The following is a 16,885-nucleotide window of genomic DNA, read 5'->3' as shown; positions in this document are numbered from 1 at the left end:
GGTAAAGCCGATGCACATGTGTAAGTGACGTCATTGTGCTATGTAATATATGGCAGAAGAAGCATTTTGGAAGTATTTGGTTAAATACCGGAAATGCCCCCTTAATGACTTTTGACCCCAATTCTGTTTGCACCCTATGGGCACTGGATATAGCCGGTACATATGTGCAAGTTACGTAATTGTAGGGTGTAACATGTAGGAAGAGAAGCATTTTGAAATTTGTTGACAGAAGAAGAAAGAAGAATCGGATAGCATTACAGTACCTAGCTGGGGGGTGTAAACCCCCCAGCTAGGTAATAAGAGCACACATAAACCTCATAGACTTGAGACCTAAGACATAGCAGCTAAAACCTAAGACCCTATTGTGTCAAGTGGTCTTCAGGGTCCTATACTTCAGAGTCTTAGTATTATGAAAACTAAACCCACGCATTAACCCAATAGACATAAGATCTAAGACGTAGCAGCTAAGACCTAAGTCCCCATTATGACGAAGAAATTTTAGAGCATTGTCCATTCCTTCTTGGCGTAAATGTATTTTGTGATATGGTCCCAAGTTCGAATCCTTGATGATATGTGAATTTTGTTTTCACGGCTTGCAAAACGCATGGTGAAATAAATCTTCTTTAATATAAAACTGACAATTTTACGATAGTCGTAGGAGCTATCAGAGTATTCTAAGTATACATGCTTTTGGATACAAGTTCATGTGACTTCTATTTAATATACGTGCAATATTAGGATTATAAAATATTTGCACAGGTTTGATATTTACTGCTTATAATTATCAACAGGTCTTTTTAGACTTTTTCACATAGTGCAAAAAATTGGTGACGTCCCAGCAAAAACAAAATGTGATTAACACGTTATAAAACATTTTGTCTAAAATGTTATCTAAAAACAATGAAATGTCAAGTCTAGGAAAGATTAGGAAAGCATTTTCAAATAACTATTATCAAAACAAATATTAAAACAATATTGTCTGTTAATGTTATTGCAAAACGTTTTCTGCCAAACATAAATAAAAAATGTTTTGTTAACTTTCAAAATATGAACAACGTTTTCTGAAACTTTTTTAAAACAGTGTAAAAATATTGTGAACTTGTTTTACAATTTTTACTAGAGTCAATATTTTAATGTTTTCTGGTAACCTTTATGAGTTTTAAAAAACGTTAAGAAGAAAACTAAAAGGTTTTTGTGTTTGCTGAGGTTGCTGGCAAATATAATGCGTAAGATCAAGATTATCAGGAAATTGCACGATTTTACCCACTGTGACATAAAGTCGAAAGACCAACGCAAAGAAACTTATATGCGTTATGTACTACTGTGTCCATGTGATACAGAAGTTGTCAACAATCATCATTAAGATAATCTAACCGTGTACATGAATGTCTGTTGAAAAGTCCAATAAATTTCTCATGTGATGCTATTTTAATGATAAGAATTTGTTTGTTTCTCATTATTTCATTTGGAATTTTGTGGAACATGTCTGGGGGAACTCAATATGAAAGTGAGTACGTATGTTCAGCAGAAACTTCCAACACAACTTTCACGGACATGTCTAATATGATAGACTTCTATATGGGAAAATCCTAAAAACTGGGTCTTTTGGTGTAGATGCTAAGAGCATGAAAAGTATGACACTACAAACAAGGTTGAACATTTCCTTACTGCATTTCTTTGGTATAATCCGTGGTAAAATATTACTGTAATAGTAGGAAATTTGAAAAAGGCAGTCTTTAAGCACACAGTGAAGTCTTTGCGCATAAAGGGTCTTTTGGGGAAAATAGATATGGGGTCTTCGGGGACAAAACAAGAAAAAATAGGGGGTCTTTAATTGGGGAGGGGGGTTAACGTAGGGTTCAGAAGCTTTGGTTCTACAGAAGCAAAGAATAGTACAACCATGCAGCGATAACAGTATCAAATTCTGTTTCCCCAGTATCAAAGTCTGTTTCCCCAGTATCTAAGTCTGTTTTTCCAGTATCAAAGTCTGTTTCCCCAGTATCAAAGTCTGCTTTCCCAACTATTAATTAAAGTCTGCTTTCCCAAGTATCAAAGTCTGTTTCCCCAGTATCAAGGTCTGTTTCCCCAGTATCAAAGTGTGTTTCCCCAGTATCAAAGTCTGTTTTCCCATTATCAAAGTCTGTTTCCCCAATATCAAAGTCTCTTTTCCCATTATCAAATTCTGTGTCCCCAGTATGAAAGTCTGATTTTCCAGTATCAAAATCTGTTTCCCCAGTTTCAAAGTCTATTTCGCCACTGTCAAAGTCTGTTTCCCCCATTATCAAAATGTGTTTCCTCAGTATCAAAGTCTGTTTCCCCAGTATCAAAGTATGTTTTCCCTGTTTCTCCAGTGTCAAAGTCTGTTTCCCTAGTATCAAAGTCGGTTTCACCAGAATTAAAGTCGGTTTCACCAATATCAAAGTCTGTTTCCCCAGTACCAAAGTCTGTTTTCCTTGTATCAAAGTATGTTTCACAGTATCAATTATGTTTCACAGTATCAAAGTCTGTTTCCCCCAGTGTCAAAGTCTGTTTCCCTAGTACCAAAGTATGTTTCACAGTATCAAAGTCTGTTTCCCCAGTATCAAAGTCTGTTTCCCCAGTATCAAAGTCTGTTTCCCCCAGTATCAAAGTCTGTTTCCCCAGTATCAAAGTCTGCTTCCCCAGTATAAAAGTATGTTTCCCCAGTATCATAGTCTGTTTCCCTAGTACCAAAGTCTGTTTCCCCAGTATCAAAGTCTGTTTCCCTAGTATTAAAGTTTGTCTTCCCAGTATCAAAGTATGTTTCACAGTATCAAATTATGTTTCACAGTATCAAAGTCTGTTTTCCCATTATTGAAGTCTGTTTTCCCTGTTTCCCCAGTGTCAAAGTCTATTTCCCTAGTACCAAAGTCTGTTTCCCCAGTATCAAAGTCTGTTTCCTTAGTATTAAAGTTTGTCTTGCCAGTATCAAAGTATGTTTCACAGTATCAAAGTCTGATTCCCCAGTATCAAAGTATGTTTCTCCAGTATCAAAGTCTGTTTCCCCAGTATCAAAGTCTGTTTCCCCAGTATCAAAGTATGTTTCCCCAGTATAAATGTCTGCGTCCCCAGTATCAGCGTCTGTTTCCGAGTATCAACGTCTATTTCGCCAGTATCAAAGTCTGTTTCCCCATTATCAAAATGTGTTTCCTCAGTATGTTTCCACAGTATCAAAGTCTATTACCCCATTATCAAAGTATGTTTTCCCTGTTTCGCCAGTGTCAAAGTCTGTTTCCCTAGTATCAAAATCTGTTTCATCAGTATTAAAGTCTGTTTCACCAATATCAAAGTCTGTCACCCCCAGTATCGAAGTCTGTTTCTACAGTACCAAAGTCTGTTTACCCAGTATCAAAGTTTGTTTTCCCCAGTATCAAAGTCTGTTTTCCCAGTATCAAGGTCTGTTTCCCAGTATCAAAGTCTGTTTTTCCCAGTATCAAAGTCTGTTTCCCCAGTATCAAAGTCTGTTTCCCCCAGTATCAAAGTCTGTTTCTACAGTATCAAAGTCTGTTTCCCCCAGTACCAAAGTCTGTTACCCCCAGTATCAAAGTCTGTTTCTACTGTATCAAAGTATGTTTCCTCGGTATCAAAGTATATTTCCCCAGTATCAAAATCTGTTCCTCTTGTATTAAAGTATGTTCCCCCCCCAGTATCAAAGTCTGTTTCTCCAGTATCAAAGTCTGTTCCTCTAGTATCAAAGTATGTTTCCCCAGTATCAAAGCCTATTACCCCATTATCAAAGTATGTTTTCCCAGTATCAAAGTCTGTTTCCCCATTATCAAAGTCTGTTTCCCCAGTATCAAAGTCTGTTTCTGTTTCCTCAGTATCAAAGTCTGTTTTACCAGTATCGATGTACATGTATATGTATTTGTATTATTGTATGTGCAAATTGACTGATCTGGTAAAAAGATGGAAAATAAAATTTGAATTATAATAATTTAAAAAAATGCATGATAGTAAATTTCACGCCATTGTGCAAGTTCCAATGACGGAATGCCGGAAACATTATTCTTATTCATGTGTTTTCACAGTCCAGTAGCTTCTAGCTCAGCCTAGCATGTTTCGTGGCAATTCCGGGACAAGGGCAAGGATGGCATCCAAAATGACGAAATTATAATCAAACATACAATTTCGGCGTGAAAGAAAGGTCAATATAATAATTGTTGTTGTGCATTTTTCGTTGCGATAGACGTACCGCTGTTGGTTCTCCGCTCATCAGTATGATTTTCGGTTCTCGGCTGCGTTTTCCGGTTCAAACAATTAGCTTTGATCCCGGCTTTGTTCCAAGCCCTGTTCCCCTTCTTGACGTATTTCCCGGGGGATCACTCAAATATGACATTGTACGCATGCGTGACCAAATTTTTTCAAACACCCCCTAAACGAGTTTTACCCTACCAGCAAATTTAGCCCCTTAATAAGGTAATTTAATATAGAATTTACCCCCTAATGACTTTTTTGGCCAAAAAAAAAAAAAAAAATGTACCCTTTTTGGACTCGTAATTTACCAAAAATTTGAAAAGGTACCCTAAACAAGTTGTTCAGTTTCAGAAAACTACCCTTATTCTTGAAAATCAGTGTTTTTTAGACCCTAAATGCGTCACTCGCGTAACTCGCCTTGCCTTAAAAAACACCCACTTTTCCTTGTTTTTTTGGTCACGCATGCGTACAGACCAATTATGTGAGTGGCCCCCCCGGGACGTATTTTCGCTGCAAAATTGATTACGTTTGTAAAAAAAGTAGTTAAAACATCGGTCAAAGTTGATCTTTTTTTAAGGATTTAAAATATAATTTTAAAATTTTAGTATTTTTTGAAGTATGATATTGACATTTTACAGTGGTTGCTTCAAAATAATTTCAAATCGATATAGAGTGCAGTACTCGCAACCTGCAATTTGTAAGTTCATTTTTTAAATCAGCTGTACCGCACCTTGATTCTTTTTCTATTTGAAAATCCAGCAAGTCATAATTTTTTTCGTGCCCAAAAAGGTATGAAGAAGGAATAAGGCATGTAATAATTGTGCTGGAATGAGGGACTCTCTAAATGGAAAAAAAAAAACCTCCATTATTTGGCATCATCCCAGTGAACTTGAACTTGGTGTTGTTAACCCACATCACCTACGATGTGCCTGGAGGAGTCCAACTTATTGTTTATTATTATCATAATCATAGAAAATTGATTTCATGGAATGTTCGATGTGCAAGCAAAATTAATTCACGTGGTGCAATCAAAGAACATGGCACATACATGAGCCTCAGGGTCATTGACCTTGAGCACAAACAGGATATATCTGATTTGGGAGTCCTTGAAATTGGCATGAGCATTTCTAAAATTCAAGTTGTATTTGATTGTTTGCTTGTTTTTAACGTCTTTAGAGCAGACATAAATAGGCACCAGTACCATTATGCCCGGTCATTATGTCAAACGCTTCAAGTCTTGTCCAGGCTCAGATCTTTTTTCTGTAGTTTACATTCTCAACTCCATAGAAGTCCACCCTCAAAACCACTTCATACTTTACAATTCTCTTCTCTGTTGTTTGATCCTTATTTGACTTTTGGAAAGCAGAAGTTCATTGTAATTGAATGGTCATTTAACAAGCATATCCTTGCTATCATTTCCACACATATGGACAAGAGCACTGGTGACAGGAGACATCTTTGACGCACTCCTCTCCCAATCTCAAACTCCACTGTCATCCAAGTCACCTTTGGTATACATTAGTACATGTCCTATCTCTTATCCGGACCTCTTTTATAAACTTTTATATGGAACTCTCTGTTATCCGGCTGTGACATCTTCAGAGGAAAACATGTTTTTGATGATTTAACACCTTAATTCCATGCTCTGAATGCTTAGAATGGCATATCTCTGTTGCATAAAACACTCTAAATCCATCTTTTAGTGTTATTACCCCATGTTAAAACAATCTTTTGTTGTCACAATTTCAGTACTTGGGACAGTTAAAGCATAATAACATGTAATTCACTTATCCGGATTTTTCACTTATCCGGAAAATGCTTGGTCCCATCATGGCCGGATAAAAGAGGTTGGACTGGTGGTGTATATCAACTTTCAGTCTCTCCAGAGAATTCCAATCCTCTTTAAGATATCTAACAGCTTGATGTTGTTTCCTAAACATGTCAGTCTAGATTGATATGTTGACAAGATTAGATTTTCGTGCATGAACGCGCGGTGGCAAGTTTCAAGTGATTGAAGATTGCCGATTGGTTAAAAGTTGAAGTGACATTATAAAGTTAAATGAACACGAGCGAGAATCTAATCTGAATCTGGATTTGGGGCAAGACAAGGAAGGCAAAAATCAATGGAGACGTTACTCAGGGGCGTAGTCAGCTTTCTGGGCTGGGGAGGGGAAAAATTTTGGGGCAAAGACAAAAAAATTCCTGGGGGCATCATTTTGATCCTGCAATATTGGTGGGAGATATACTTTTTTAGAGAGAGACTGCACAATTTTAAGTTTTCAAGCTTCAAAAAAGGACTTTATTTGTGCGCGTAGCGAGCAATTTTGTTTGTATTTTACACTATTTTGGCCCATGCTTTGGGTGAATTTTGGTGGGAAACGGATTCCTTACCCCTTTTCTTTTCCTTTCCGAGGGGCACTTTTCTCTTTCATTTTCCCCACCTGCCCCCACCGCTGGTTACGCTACTGACGTTACTAGAGAATTTTCAATTTAATGATGGTAAATGCATCTTTTATGCGTCAGAAATTTTGTGTTATACATGTATAGCAAATTATTCCTAGGGGTGGTAGGCCCTATACTAGAAACATTTCCTTTAACATCTTTTCCTATGCAGTGACATGTAAAAGTGTGAGTAAAGTAGAGAAAAAGTGCTGGTGCTTAGTCACAAGATCATAACTAATATTGAACTACTGTATTATCTTTGAAAATGACACAAATATTCACGTAATTAGGTTGTATCAATAACCGGTATTCATTTTTTTTTTTAAAGTAATATTCATATGGCATATTTCAAAACACTGCAAACTTAACTGCATTCAAACGAGTACAAGGGTTTAGGTTTTGGTTCAGGTGTTTTACGATAAAGCCTTGATTGGAACGTTTATATATTTTCTATGCATAATCACGAAAGTATGAAGTTTGATTTTGTACAATCTTTTTGTCCTTCTGCCATTGTCTGTTGGCATTCGGAAGTCGTGAGCCAGAAGACAAGTGTATTTACTCGTCTGTGCAAGTATTCAACCACTTATTGCTTGATAAACCATCTAAAGCAATAACAATGATAACAAAATTAATTAATAAATAAAACTATTTTAAAAATGTAGGCCTATCATCATTTTCTAATAAATTAAGTATCTCGACAAATTCACTTAACTTTTTATGTTTAATTATTTGTTGCAATTTGTTTGTATCAAATATAATGAGTAATGAAAAACAAAAGTATGCAATTTATTATGAATTTGTGACTTTTTCCACACATATTTTCACGCTTATGTCGTCTGCTACGGCGCGTGTCTGGATAAAAGAATTGCGCCCATGAATGAACAAAGTTTGCTTGCCGCCACAGGAATGAATGAATATCCCACAATCCCAGTACGATCCGACTCGCCAAAAATAAAGTAGGCCTGCGGACAGGAGCATGCCGGGCTGATACAAGGAATACAATCAATCAATCAATCAATCAATCAATCAATCAATCAATCAATCAATCAATCAATCAATCAATCAATCAATAAAAATAAATAAATAATTGTCTATAATCCGAATCAAATTCCCGAATGACCGTTCATTTTATGCCGGGGGAGAAATGTAGGGGCTTAATGTGATTCTCACTTTGACAAACAGGGGGGGTAGTGTGATTTTATTTTTCCGGGGGGGGGGGGTGTGAAATTTAATAATTATTCACTATATCAAGTGTACTGGAGGGTCTGGTCTTGGGTCTTGTGTAGACAGGAGGCCCCAAAAATTGCCCTGTGCAGTGTGCATCTTCCATTTTAGCCGAAAGCATTAAGCACCATGTTGGGGGCCAAAATAGCCTACAAAAATTGCAAAATTTTGCGCGCTTCGCTCGCACTGGCCTGTTATATAGCAAAATTCAGCTTAAATTCGGGCTAAAATAGTCTAAAATCCCAGCAAACACAAAACGTTTTCGACATCATTCGCAAAAGGTTATAAAAGGTTGTCAGAAAACGTTTAAATGTCGGGTTATATAAAGGGTATATTAAGAGTATAAAACGTTTTCATAACCTTAAAAAACATTTTTTGATAATCTACTGCTCAGCAAACAAAAATGTTTTACAGAAAACGTTTAAATGTCGGGTTATATAAAGGGTATAAAAACGTTTTAATAACATTCCAAAAACATTCTTGAAAACTTGATACAAAACATTCTAAACAGAATGTTATTTTGGGAGTTGAAAAATATTTTGCGAAAAATGTTTGCCCAAAATATTTTCAATAACGTTTTAAAAACGTTTTCATGACCTTTATATAACCCGACATTTGAAAAAAAAACATTTTAAGAACATTTCTGTGTTTGCTGGGTTCAAATATTTTAACATAATGTTATTTAAGTATTGACATAATATTTGGCAAAAATGTTTGCAAAAATAGTTTTCAATAACATTTTTGAAAACATTAAAAATATTGTTGTAGTGTGTTTTCATACAAAACGTTTTAAAACGTTATCATGACCTTTATATAACCCGACATTTTAATGTTATTAAAACGTTTTTACCTAAACCAAAAGCCAAAATATAACTTATTTAAAACGTTTTTAAAACGTTTTTGTGTTTGCTGGGATCGCTGTTGATTTCAAAACGTAGTGAGCTATTATAATTGTGACCAAACGCGACGATGTGCGACGTTGTATCATTGGAGCTCATTGGACCAATGTGTAAAACAAAATAGGCTAGTAGGCTACCAACAACTTTCATATTTTTGAAATTTCGAAAAGAAAAAACAAACAAAACCGTTCAATTTATTCTAAAAAGTCGAAAAGGTCTTGATCTTGAAAAGGTCTTGAAAAGGTCTTGTGGAACGTGCGAACCCTCTTCTCGGCCATGAAAATTCATTTTGCCAGGGTAGGATGTGTCTTGATCAGAATTTTGAACCCTTTACATGTACGTTGTCGAAACCTTGGTATCTGAAAGAAATCTTACTGATTATATATCAATTTCATGCGGTGTACCTGGAAATAATAGATCATGGTTGTCGTATACTTGGTTGCATACTCGGACGTGTTGGAATTCTAGTATCACCTGAGTTTCCTATTAAAGTCATAATGTACGATCTTCTTCTAAATGAGTTCGGTAATTTTTTTTCAAACCTGTTATTTTGGCATATTTGTATGTCCCAACTTACACCTATTGGATTGAGCCAAATTCATTGTGTTTTAGGACAACAGTAAGCGTAATAATTTGGTGTTTTACGCTATTTTGGCCCATGATCCGGATGAATTTGGTTTCAATTTTTTTTGTCAGAGGGGCACTCTTCCCCCTTCCCCCACCCACTAAGCTACACTACTGCTTTGAATCCCCCATAGAAGACCACAGTAATAAGCGGGTAAGATATGTAAGCATGATAAGTGAGTTTTCTTTCATGTTACCTCATTAGTTTGGCTTAAAATTACCAGAAAACCCCCACAAAAACTTTTCCTGACAGTTGTTAGGCCTACTACTAATATTTTATAAAAATTGGCAACGATATTGACCAAATTAAAAGATTTTGAAAATTAGACGATTTTGAATATGGGGGGGGCGGAGGGGGACAAAGTTTTTGGCGCGAAACGCTGAAGGGGGTAGGTGCGGGAAAGCTTTTGAAATGCACACATTTTTACATGAATTGTACCTTAATATTTTGAATTATACCCTAAAATTATGAATCTGATCCTAAAATTATGAATTTTACCCTAAAATTATGAATTTTACCCTAAAATTATGAATTTTACCTCAGATTATTGGGGGGGCTCTAGGGTACTTGGGCCCCCTCACCTAAATTATTGAGGGGCCGGTGCCATTGAAAATTGGACCGAAATCGTAAATGAATGCTTTAAATTCACTGAAAAAGTCATTTCTTCCCTATTTTAAGAGGGGGAGCAGCCACTGGATCCACCGCAGACTTGGAAATACACCGCTGTTGGGGCCGGGGGCATGGTTAGAAAGGTTTCTGTTATATACACTAGTCCAGCTATCATATATGCCAAAATGCATTATGGTATACCATAAGATGCATCCTCTGACCAGGGGTGCATCATCAGTACCACGCATTGGGAGTGGGGTTTATCAACTGTTAAAAGAAAATATTAGTTGGCAAAGCTTACATAATCCTCTGTAGGTGTAAGTATTGAAACAAGGATTAAGATGTCAACATACTAGTAATCAACAATAATCATAATGAATAAGTTTTATGTCAAGAGTGTGATAATACAAAAAGGGCGTCAAAAATTGTGATTTACGATGTTTCCGATTTAACAGACACGACAAAATTCAGAAATTTTGAAAAGATTTACCATAAGCAAATAATAAACAATAATACTATATGTTCCAGCTAGTTGAGAATAGCTTTTCTTTTACGAGATCAGAGAGCGTTTGCACAGTATTTTTTTGTGTGACTTGAGAGCAGAAAGAGCAGTAAGGGAGAGCGTGGCGCAATGGTTAGGGTACTTGCCTTTAGTGCATGAGGTCCCAGGCTCGATTCCCGGCGGTGGCGATTTGCTGGAATATTGACTTGGAAAAAAGAAAGTCTGAAATTAATTGGCAACTTCTGTAGATTAAATTCAGACTTCCGCTCTCCCCATGGTTCATTTAGAATTGGGTAAATGAATCATGAAAGTACTCCGTCCTTCGGAGGGAACGTTAAGCCGTCGGTCCCGTGTACAGAGAGCCATACCTGTACATGTATCTCGCAGCCAGTTTCGAAAAGAGTAGGGTGTTAACCCCTGACTGTTCCCAACCCGCCCCGGTGTTCAAATGGACCCCAATGGAAATAAGCTTCAATAGAGGCTTTCTTGTGTTATCCAGGGTTGTCAAAACCCGAACAAATCAAATCAAATCAAAATCACATCAGACACACTGTCAAGAGGGTGTTCTACCTAAATAAGATGTAAACTTGAATATTATTTTGTAATATGGTTTTCCGTAAATTTCCAGAACCCACAGGAAATATCTCAAGCATGATATTACCACAACTGGCATGGTAATTGAGGGGGCAGGGGAACAAGCAGGGGGTGGGGTGAGTGAGTGGGGGGGGGGGGGGTTAAATACACATTCTCCAAAGAGAACTGTTACTGCATTTGTGGGACATCAAGAAGGGGTAAACACCACACATCATGAGGGGCTCATGTCCCTGTCCGCAAATCATATAAATGCATCTCTCCATACATAGACTACATACCAGATTCCAATTGCTGCTTTTACCCAGCGGTACACTGCTACCCAACTACTTCATTGGTATTCTGCGTAGGTACTATAGAGTACACAGGTCAGAATCGCAAGTTCACACTGGTACTGGATTGGTACTCTAGTGTTAGAGCTACAAATTAGCTGGGCTGCTAGCAGTGTGGATACCTCTGGGGTCGGCAGCAATAGGAATTTTGTACGTTTTGCCACTGATAAAAGCTAGTCGGCTCATGGTAAAAATATCATTACTTTGATTACTGTTAGTCGTTCCCCACATCCAGGAAAATATTTAGAGGTTAAATAAGTTTTCAATACTATATATTCTCCGAATGAAAAAAGGAATTCTTATTATTGTAACAAGGTACTTGAAAGAGTACTAGCAAAATTCTTTCTCTCTCACTCTTGAGCATGGTCAATACAAACCTTAATGCACCCGTCGCGATTTTTCTTAAAACCTTCTATGTCAACAAAATGGAAGTCTTCCGATAGCTCCTTGAGCCATACTTCAGTGAAGGATCACCAGCATTGATCACCAGCAAACCTGATATTATGAAAGTAGGACTTAAAATTCTAAAATAGGTTTCACTAACTGGAGGCCATGCCTGAACCATAATGTGGTTACATTAGTTAACTGACCCCTCTGTCGTGAATGGCAGCTTGACAAACTAAGAATAGCGTACATGACACAATCTGAGAACAGTCACATTCCTACCATCAACCTTCTTCACATGATGGCTTGCCTCAATTTTGCTATCAAAATTGTATGATATATGCCTATGATTGTACTTTCATTTGGCAAATGATCTATCATCAATACTCTCCCTGGATCTCAGAAACAGCGATGAAGACCTTGCGTGGCACTATGGTGACCGAGTGATGATCTTCTTAGGGGTGGGAGATCCAGGTGCTTCCACTAAATGCACTCGTAATGCCAGTGATTAATGTATGTTACATCACCTTTAGCCACATATAGATTAAACTTGCCTCGGTTATCATTCTAAGTGTATAGAAGGTGTGGACCTGGATATGTCAATTGGTATCAATTTTGTACATGAAGATGCTGGAACCTCATCTAGAAGACACCCTGGAATACCCAATGTTAATGGATTAATGTTGAAAACACATTCATCAGAGTTGTCATATTTTGTGGCTATCTAATCTTTCTTATTTGGCTCTTTATTCATTATCAATGACACTGTACCAGAACGTATATCATTAGTGGTGACGTCAGCAAGTCTTTTGGACCTTGGATGATCTTCAAGGACGCTCATTCCATTCTTGAACTCTAAGAACCATTTCGTTGCTGTTGAATACCAATGACTTCATTACCATTTACAGCAACTGTACATTGTTAAATTTCATTTGAGTTTTCACCGCCATCCGGAAAATTTTTCATAATGACCCTGTATTCACTTCTGGTAGTACCTGCGAATTCATAGAGGTGGGCTTCCTCTGAAGAGTGTCCTGTCCACATACAGTGATGCAAAAATCTAATATCTTTGCAGTAATGTTTTGAAGGAACAAGCTTTCAAATGAAACCAAATTAAATACCGTGTGACAAAGTAGCATACCGAGTTCTACGAACTTTTTGACCGGCCCTCGTATCAGTTTATATTCTCCACTCCGGGTGTCATCCAGGGGCAGAGTTGATTTAGGGGCATGCATATCAAGACAAAATCCAGGGGCATCATATCAGGACAAAAACTTTATTATCATTTCTGGGTAATCAATATCTCCACATGCCAGGAATATTTTCAGTTGATATGACATAATTCATTACTCCCTAAGTAAAACTGTTGTATCTGCAAATGAATACCACAGCAGGTGTTGCCTTTTTACTTGGGTAAAGTCAGGTATTTCTTGAATTAATCGGGTCCTAAAGTAAAAAACGGTATCTGCAGTAAATAGAATGTTGGCAGATACTGTATATTAATAGGAAGCCCTGCCAGACCAGTTCTTCTGGGTTGAACCAAACCTGCCTGGTTATCAATTTAATCTGACTTTTGAATTTGACGAGTGCTCATTAAAACATCTGTCAAATTCAGAGTTAACCTTGTCACTGATTAAATCGATAAGGAGGCAGGTTTGGTTCACCCTAGAAGAACTGCTGGGGGGGGGGGCTTCCTCTTTTAAAAAAATCAGTACCGTAAAATGGAGTAACTTCGGTCAGCAGGGTAACTTTGGTCAGACGAATATATTTTTTTAAATTGTCATATTTTCGTACAGCAATATTGTTTTTAGTCATATTTGGTGTCATTTTGTTAAGGGATCCAAAATGAGCGTTTATTGCGTTTCGACAGTATTTTTTGTGGGACATGAGAGCACCTCAGACCTATCGAATTGCATTCTGAATACGAAGCATGTCTTTCTGATATCAAATAATTTTCATTTTTAAAAATCACAATATAATACAAATTTTATGACAAATTATAAAAATTTGATATTTATCAAATTTTGATATATAACAGTCCTCGAAGTAAATTATATAAATCTAATGATATATTCTTAAAGTGTATGTAGCAGGGAGGAAAAGCCGACGGTCAATTGAAAATTTTGACCTTTCATATTGAAGATATGGATTTTTTCCCAAAAAGACCTAATTTTTTTGGTGTTTTGGGAAAAAAATCCATATCTTCAATACGAAAGGTCAAAATTTTCAATTGATCGTCGGCTTTTCATCCCACCTACATACACTTTAAGTATAAATCATCAGATTAATAAAGTTTACTTCAAGTACTGTTAAATATCAAAAATATCAATTTTAATGATTTGCCATAAAATGTGTATTAAATTGCGAATTTCAAAAATCAAAATTATTTGATATCAGAATGACATTCTTTATATTCAGAATGCAATTCGATATGTCTGATGTGCTCTAATGTCCCAAAATAAATACTGTCCAAACGTTCATACCCCAGCCCTTAAGAAATATATTTGGAAGAAATAATACTCACTCATGTCCAATTTCCTCGAAATTTACGAAAAATCAGTGTTTTGACCAAAAATGAGCATTTTTACATTTTTTTCAGAAAAATATAAATCGATATTTGTGAGCAAGGATGTGTGCTTGATTAATTTTGCAAGGGGTCAAATGTCACAAAAAACAACAACTTGCCCATATACAGTTTTTCCTTCATGGAATGTAATACTCTGTCCAAAGTTGCCCCAAATGCGGGGTAACTTTGGTCGGCTATTTTAACCCCAGGGCACCCTTAAAAATTATTCAATTTTTTTTTTCCAACTTCAAGGTGAAGAAGGGAGCCCTAATGTCACAAAAAAGAGATAATTAGAAATACAATTGGTTGTGTTTGGAAGCAGTGGTTTAAAAACTCTCAAAAGTGCCCAAAGTTACCCCATTTTACGGTATGCTTCCAAAAAGACAAAATGGGCTATTCCCGTTGAAATACATACACCCCTTGTGGAAGACATTAACTTAATCTCCCACATAGGGAGTGTGAATTTTAAATGGGGTTACCTGAATGAGTGACTCTGTTTAAAATATACACCACCTGTGTGGGAGATTAAGGAGGCCTATGTCTAGGAAAAACATGCATATTAACCCTAACCCTACCTGTGTTTTTTTGCTATCGGAAGGGAAAGAAGAAATGAAAAAGGAGAGATGAGGAGAAAAGTCACTTGGCACCCCCAGGATTCGAGCCTGGGACCCCTCGCATGCCACGCAGAATATCCCCAGCATGTAGCCACACAGGTGATGTTGGCCCGGCCAACGATTCCCTGGGTATATATGACTTGGGCTGATTGCGTCATCAAGTCATGTGGAATGCATGCACGCAGAGTGGTTTTAATAGTGAGCTTTAGTGAGACCTAGTTGGGTTAAGGTTAAGGCCATGTCTTGCATAGGGGGTGTGAGGATTTCACCTGGATTTGTTACATCAGAAATTTTTATTAAAAAATCAAAAATCATATTATTGCATTTTTGCAAATGGATATACTAATTCTAACATAACTCCCTGTACATTCTTGTTTATAGAATCCAAATCTCAGAAGCATTTGAACTTGGAATGTTTGGGTGATTGGACCTCTTTCCTGTCACACACAATTTTAATACTTTGTAATGAAATTGTCACAAGTTATGATCATTTGGTAGAATGGCTAAACAACATTCTTTGTAGGCCTTAAGTTTTACTTGAAAGGGCAGCATTTGTCCTTTCAGTGTTCCAAGTCAGCTGATGTGGGTATTCCCTTTCTTTATCTATTCTTCGAAAGAAAAGTGATATACTAAAGCCTCACATTCCAAAGTTTGGTTAACTACAATACTCACTATTGGAAACAAAAGCCCAGATGTCCAACCGATATAACTGCCCCGAACTAAACACCTCAAAAGAAATAAGTCCCCCTCTGAACATGTCGTCATAACATCGTAAGGTTTCATTTTCTACCAACAAAACTAACATTGAAATAATTATATGACTGTTTACTAAGTGCTGTGTGAAAATGAGAGATTACCATGACTTCAGTACTGAATGAGCCTAAATTGAAGGCAAAAACTGCCCTTTTCAAAAGTCACAAAGTAGGCAAATGCTTATCACAAAAGTTGATTCATGGCTTGTTACTAATGGAAAACCCCATGTGTTTGAGTGCAGTTTAAAATCCTCACCAAGTGAACATTTACTGTAATGTGTATCGACTCTTGATCATTCAGCCATGCAAATCCCCTTGGTGCAGAGTTCAGCACAGTGAGTTGTAAGATGGTCAGTTCCATTCCTTGTCCCAATACGCCTTGCAGTTAACAAGCATAGGCCTACTTTGTGACTTTTGGGAAGGGCACTTTTTGTCTTCAATTTAGGCTCATTCAGTCCTGAAGTCATGGAAATCTTTCATTTTCACACAGCACTTAGTAAACAGTCATATAATTATTTCAAAGCTAGTTTTGTTGGTACAAAATGAAACATTACGATGTTATGATGACATGTTCAGAGGGGGACTTATTTCTTTTGAGGTGTTTAGGTCCAATCGGTTGGGTGTTGAAGCTGTCCCCAACAAATGGCAGCAAGCACATTGGCTCAAGCATGAAATGACTTACATTATAAACATCATAGACTTTAAATTTTAAAATTTTGGAAATATGCCTGTCACATTACATGCATTTATAGTGTCCGGAAATTCCTCACTATAAACACAAGCCACATCAGGATTGCACTGTACATCGACAACCCTCTAAACGGGGCTTTTCAGTTACGACTTTTGGTATATGGCGTAAGTCATTCAGCACCTGGGGACTATTATGTGCAGTAAATTTGATTCACTTTTTACAGCACAACTTGGTGGTATATTATAAAATCTGTCTTTAACTGACAATGTGCTCAAGACTCAGTATATTTACTATTAAGATGCTAATTGATTCACAAAATGACATCATTGTAATAAAGAAACATAGACACCAGATTTTACATCCTTTTGTACAAAACCAAACTTTTAATATCAAGCTTACCTGCCTTATTTGTTCTTGTACTATTACATACACATGAACAATT

Source organism: Amphiura filiformis, chromosome 1 (genome assembly GCF_039555335.1).
Source record: "Amphiura filiformis chromosome 1, Afil_fr2py, whole genome shotgun sequence".
Classification (NCBI taxonomy): Eukaryota; Metazoa; Echinodermata; class Ophiuroidea; order Amphilepidida; family Amphiuridae; genus Amphiura; species Amphiura filiformis.
This window is presented reverse-complemented; position numbering follows the sequence as displayed.